Source organism: Populus trichocarpa, chromosome 10 (genome assembly GCF_000002775.5).
Source record: "Populus trichocarpa isolate Nisqually-1 chromosome 10, P.trichocarpa_v4.1, whole genome shotgun sequence".
In the NCBI taxonomy this organism is placed as follows: Eukaryota; Viridiplantae; Streptophyta; class Magnoliopsida; order Malpighiales; family Salicaceae; genus Populus; species Populus trichocarpa.
Genome location: NC_037294.2, coordinates 10885726 through 10892135, shown reverse-complemented (window position 1 = coordinate 10892135; position 6410 = coordinate 10885726). Strand labels below are relative to the sequence as shown.

Genomic DNA, 6410 nt, shown 5'->3' with positions numbered 1-6410 from the left:
CAAATTAAATTTCCTTTCTTCCTAGTTTATGTGTGAACCTTATGCAAACCATGCAAGATTTAAGTAGATATGGTCCCCTCATATGCTCTCCTAGCACTCGTACACCCACCCCTTTTGGCTCATGGGTTTGATGCTTTACTCCTCACAGTCAGAGAGATAGTCCCCCACTCTCCCAGGGCCCAGCCTAAGAAAGTATTTAATGCTCCTACAATATATATGGAAACACTCACTAACTTGTCTGCAAAACTGCATGGTTCTCTTCTTGGCGTGACAATATTCAATTTGCATCATCAGGGACCACTCCTTACATTTTCCATATATAAATTTTGTTTTTATTTATTTTTTCCCTGTAGCCCGCTTTCTCAATCTTCACAGTCCTCCTATATTCCATCAACAACAAAAAATAAAAATCAAATTAATGATAAAATAATCCTGATAATTCATAACTCCCCTTCAATCCCCTCCTCATCCTTCTATTTATACCTCCTTCATCCTCTCACCCTCTTCATACCCTCTCATCTCCTGCTGTTCTTAAAGTACTAGCTATAACATATGCTAGCTAGCTCTTCTGACTGTGCATCTTCTTATCGTGCACCTCTATCAGTTGAAGCTGCCAGCATGATCTTAGCCTTCCTCCTTTGTTGAGGAAAGAAACAGATCATGTGGCAGTTTCACCTGTTGTTGGTATCACGAGAAACCCTAATTCCAAATAAAACCTAATCAATTTCCTTTCTTACATGGCTAGCTAGCTAATATTAGGGTTCTCCTTGTCCAATCCCTAGAAAGGTAAGTGATCTTCTTTATAGAGTATATCATTTAGTCTCATCTGGGTTTCTTGGGTTTTGCTTCTTACTGTCGTGTTTGCATTAAAATTTTGCCTCTTTTTTTTGCCTGTGTGTTTAGTGTATTGATTGTTGTGTTTCTGCTCTTTTATTATGTGAAACTTATGAGGAAAATTTTCAGTGCTAAGGTTTGTTAGGGTTTTGGGTAACAGGATTTTTGCGTCTCGGTACAGTTCGACGATTTCAAGATCCGTCCTGATGCTTTGGTGATTGAGCCCTGAGGTTCCTATAAGTAGCCTGCCGTACGGATCTTGTTAATTAATTTGGTAAGCCCCTTCTATTTCCTGTAGATTATATATGTACTATATCTTATTTTTCTTTGTTTGGGGTTTATAACACGGTTATATGAATTGATTCCGGCTTAGATTAGCGGCAACAAATTTCAAAATAGCAGCGCTCATTTTAGGGTTTCAAAAACATCTTATATGCACCTTCCCATCATTACCTTTATTTTAAGTTGATTTGGAATATAAGCTCACCTTACTAGTCTGGCTAGGGTTTCTGTGAAGTGCATTCCTTTCTAATTTAACAACTCGCAAATCAAAGTGTGTATGTGTGTGTGAGATCAGAGAAAAGGAGAGAAGTCAATGATTTCTTTAAATTTTGTGCGTTGTTGAGACAAACACTGTTTTTTCTCTCAATTAATCGAGTTACAGATTCATGATATAGAAAGCAAGTTTTTTTCTTGTTATGTTTTGAAAAACTTGCTCTTGTATTCCTTCGTTGTTTCCTGTTTCAGGTTCTCATGATGTTGGTTAATTTATCCAGTCTTCTCACTTGGTGAGTTGGATCTTGGTCATTTTACTGCACAAATACAAGTTACACACCCACAAACCACCCAGAGTTTTTCTGGGAAGCAATTGAGATCTTAAGATGTCATCATTTGAGATTGGTCAAGAAGAGAGCACTCGGTATTTTTTATGTGCGTGTGATTTTGCAATTTTGAGTCGTGTAAGATTTCATGAAATTAAACAGTAAGATTGAGAGACTGCTTGAAATTTGGAGAATATATCTGGTACAGAAATAGAATAGTAAGCTTGTCCTATTTGAAAAAGTTATTTCTTTAACATTTTATAGATCATCTCGTGGATCTCTTATCTCTTGTAGCTTAAAGATTCACAATGATGAAAGCATGGGTTTCTTTTCATACATATTCTTTGAAGTTCCTTATCTGTTCTGATCACTTCCGTGTATATCTCTTCCAAGTTTGATGATGAAGAAGAAGAAGAAAACAATGGTGACGATGACAGTGAGAGGGATTATTAAAGATGACAACCTCTTAGTCTTTAGTTTGAATAGCTAGGAGATATCTTGTCTTAGGTACTAACAGAGGGTTTGGGGATCCAGTTGTAAATTATCAACATGAAACGAAATAAATAACCTTAAGAAATTCACCAAGTATTTCCCTAGTTTCTTAATTACATATGAAAAGCAAATAGCAGAACATTTGAGTTGCTGTAACCTTGTGGCCTCTAAATTCCTTTTTGATTGTTTAATTGATATTAATTTGGATGCGTTTTGGAGAAGGCTGCGAGCTACAGCATTATTAGGACAATGGTCTGGTTAGCACCAGCCCCAGCTCTGAGACTTAGACTCTATATTTGCGGACCACAACAATACAGATCGTGTGGACTGGCTAAATTGAGCATTAATGGGGAGTGAACCACGGGACAATTTATGTTGCGATTGAGAGAACCGCAACCCCAAACACTGCTATAAGATTTTACATCCTATTTTTTTCCTTTGTCAGCTCGCATGCAGAATATTGCAAGAACATTTGAATCTTGATAGAGAAATCTGTCAAAGGAGCCCAGATGTAGAAATGTAACATTTTGAATTTTGAGAACTCACATTTCTACGCTCCATTGGCATAATTTTGGTATGTGATCCGTGCTTGTGTTTCATTTTTGTCTCAATAAAATGTATTCTCTCGTCGTGTTATCAAAAATATCTAAACGTTGGCTTGCATGTGAACCCCTTAAACTCATTCCAGTCCTTATATTCCATGTGCACACAAGAGTACAAATTAAACATTATAGATGTACATAAATACATATATATATGAAGGTTGATGGTTCCCATCTAGCTATCTCTATCTTCCCTATTAAATGCACCTCTCTTTTATCTAGACATATGTGCTTGCTTGCTGGCATTTTTTTTTCAAGTACACAACAAACACACACACTGGAGATGTTTATGCTTAGATACTTGAAGTCTATAGCTCCTCTCTTGATTGTTCAAGTTTGGCCACTCTCTTTTGGTAGGAAGATCTATATGGACAAGATTCGATATTGCTTTCCTTTTTCCAGAGGACTCCAGAGTGCCCAAAGAAGTAAAAACGTCATTAATTTGATTTCCCCAACCATTACCAGAGCTTGCAATTGTCATTTTCATCGAGGACATTGGGTGGAGGATCCACTGATGATAAGGCCTTGTTACATGCCATTTTAAGGATGCTCTTGGGAGACCATGATGCTGTCTAGACAACGACAATACAACTGACTTTGTTTTCTTAAAGGGACCCGGGAATGGTTCGCGTTTAATTGGTGAAAGAGAGAGATCAGTTGAAAAGGTTAGCAGCGTATGTGCCTGTGATGAGGTAGTGTGTTTAAATGGATAAAGCTTGTATGTATCCTGGTACTGCACAATTCACATGCGGAGATAGTATCTTTGATATCTTTAATAGGGGAATTAATGCATATACTCAATGTGAGTTAGTGCTTCTTACTTCCTTAACATGATGTGCCTTGCATTTTGTTTAGTTGTTACAGTCTTCCTAGCTAGCATCACTTGAATTTTAGGATATGCTTAGCTTTCGAACGTTTGCTTAATGTAATTTGATCATCTCCATTTTTAAGTCTTTATTTTATACTCTTGAGTACTGTTTCTGTTGTAATGGCGGAATGACATTTTCTCTCAGAAATGTAACTGTGCTTTAGCGCAACAAAAAGCAAATGAAAACTTGGTTAAAATTGAAGGTCCTGAGTTTCATTAGATTCTCAAGCATATGGTTCGGCGAATGCCAGTGGAATTGCAAGTGAACGGTGAAAATGGATGGTACCTCACAGGAGGAGTAGACTGGGACCTTTACAGATCTTCAAAAAAAACAAAAAATATGTAAATATATATTCTTTTACTATGAATTTTTAAACGCAATGATTTCGTGATTTTTAAATTATTCTTATTGATTATTTCTGTATTTTACTTTTTTTTTCGTTACTTTTCTAATTCTTACTTTTAAAAAGTGATTCTGCTCGAAGTTTATTGAATTTCACTTTAACAAAAACATGAGAATTGATCTCTTTAATTTGATTTAAAAAAAAATATTTATTTATTTTATTAAAAAAAAAAGAATACACAGTGGCACTTTTAAGTTTTCTAGAATGATCAGTTCTTTTGCAATTGAATTTGAAGGTACATTTCCAATAGCAAGACGAAAACATTTCAATAATATGCATGGGTTGACTTGAATTTTATTTTTTTACTTATATTATTTTGAAATATTTTATTTTATCAATGCAAGTATTAACTTTTTAAAGTAATTTATTTTAATTTCTTAAAAAAACCATAAATCTATGTTAGAGGAAAGCACCAGTATCTTCATTGTTTTTATAAAAGTAAATTGAAGAGTATGTTTTTTTCTTGAACAATAATTAAGTTCACTAAAACCCTTTTTTTTCCCCTCCAAGATAGTTCAACTTAATTATATTGATTTTTCTCAAATACCCTCTTGATAAATAATTCATTTTTATGTTCCTTAAGAACATGTTTGTTTCTTTGTTTCTTTTCCGGTTCAATATATATTTGTTTCCTGTCCCAATGTTTCCAAGAAAAAAAGAGTGTAGAAATTGAAAACAATCTTCTAAAGGTTTTTGTTTTTTTTTGGATAATCAACAATCTTCTAAAGGTAACCTAGTTATAAATGATGATACATAAGGCCAGCTAACTTCCCCAAGATCAACTTCAATATGGTCAGCGATCTAGCTAGTGATATCCAAGATTTACTTGCGTCAGTAGTATCAGTCGGTTAAATTATAGACGAGCACTCACTATTCTACTCTAGACTAGCATAGAGGGAATAGCAGGACATGCCTCGGGCAAAGCCAAGGAAGAGTCAAGTAGGCTTGGCTCTGCGGCAAATCCATTTTTTCTACCGGGTCGCTTTCTCGGAATGCCAGAAGCTTTTAATGGGCAAGAAAGAGGTCATGATTAGATGGCCCAGTCGATCCTCGCAAGTCTACCATATTTCGGTAAGGTTTAGACCGAAGACAGTTCAATGCCAACCCGCTCGCCTAGCTCGAGCCTTTGAAGAAACTAAATTTAGGGCTGGGCTGGGACTTTAATGTAGCCTTAAACATGAAAGTCGTATGAATAAATATTGTTCCGAATTTGTATGCTTCCTGGCTTTCTGCTGTTGTTAACACTTAGATTTTACTTTGGTAAATCTTGATTTCCCCTCTTGACAGAGGATTGTGGAGGGTCTCATTGTAGGCCCAAGACTTTGATTTATCTCATTCACGTCCTCCAAGTGTCACCAATTTTCCAATCCTCCTTCGGCCCATCCATGTTCGTGATTGAGGAACTAATTAAGTGAAACTATTTTGTCTCCATTGTCTTCAAGTTTTGAAAAACTCTCAGCTAAAGCAACCAAGGACATGACTGAAATCTATATATGTAATTGCATCACCCTCTGAACAGCAAAGTAACTAATTATAATCTTTTAGTATTATTTTTTAAAGAGAAAATATATAGATCGGACAAAATCCTTGTATATATTGGTGAATTAAGGCAACATGTGTTGTTTTCATGGATAAAAAATAGAGTTCTTTGAACTTTCCCAGCTAGATTTTATCCATCCAACACTGTCAATGGATATCATTCTCTTTCGAATAACAAAATAAAATCCCAAAACATTTATTTAAATGACCTAATCTTTCAAATAAACTAGAGACATAAAACTCTCATTTGGCGAGAGATAAACATACCAATAAATCATATTTGAAAAGATTCATTCTAGCCCTTATAGTTTTAATAGTTCCAAATTGTCCTCTTTCTTTTAAGACAATTACCTACGTACCTCTTCAAACTCTATTTACCCCCACACCTTTGAATCCTTGCTCAGACCCCCACCGAACCGTTGGAATCAGACCAAGGCTATGGTCAGTCACCAGACTTTGCCACAAGTCAGTTTTTGCTGCAAATTCTTTCTTAGATCACTTGTTCTAAAATCCTGAAATTTTTACAAGAAGAGGCGTTGGGTAAGAGGGCTGTTGCCTGGTTCTCATTCCAGCACGAAGAGTTCGCACTGTGCCCAAGCTCCCACAAAAAAACCTAGTCTTCTTGGCTTCATTTTTTACCAGCCAACTTTAAATCTTTTGACCCTATGCAAATCCATTTGTCGCTTCCGTTCGGCATTGCAGTCTGTAGAAATGAATGGTAACAGACTTGATTATAGCACAAGCGACCATACTAGTTATACACACACAACTCTAAAACTTGACCAAGAGCCAAAGAGAACACAAAATCGGGGTTGAAACTTCACAAGTTACTAGATCATGCACTCCTAAA

General features: G+C 35.9%; 1 long non-coding RNA gene across 3 annotated transcripts; it reads left to right on the top strand.

Moving 5' to 3' along the window:
* Positions 1-3711, top strand: LOC112328879 (uncharacterized). Of its 3 annotated transcripts, none has more exons than XR_008060234.1 (3): positions 339-786; positions 995-2721; positions 3107-3711. It is a non-coding gene; the product is annotated as an uncharacterized LOC112328879 (long non-coding RNA). The 3 variants fall into 3 exon arrangements; XR_002984113.2 differs by having other exon boundaries at positions 349-786; positions 995-1108; positions 1582-3711; XR_002984112.2 differs by having other exon boundaries at positions 1-786; positions 995-3711.
* The last annotated feature ends 2699 nt before the right edge of the window (positions 3712-6410 follow it).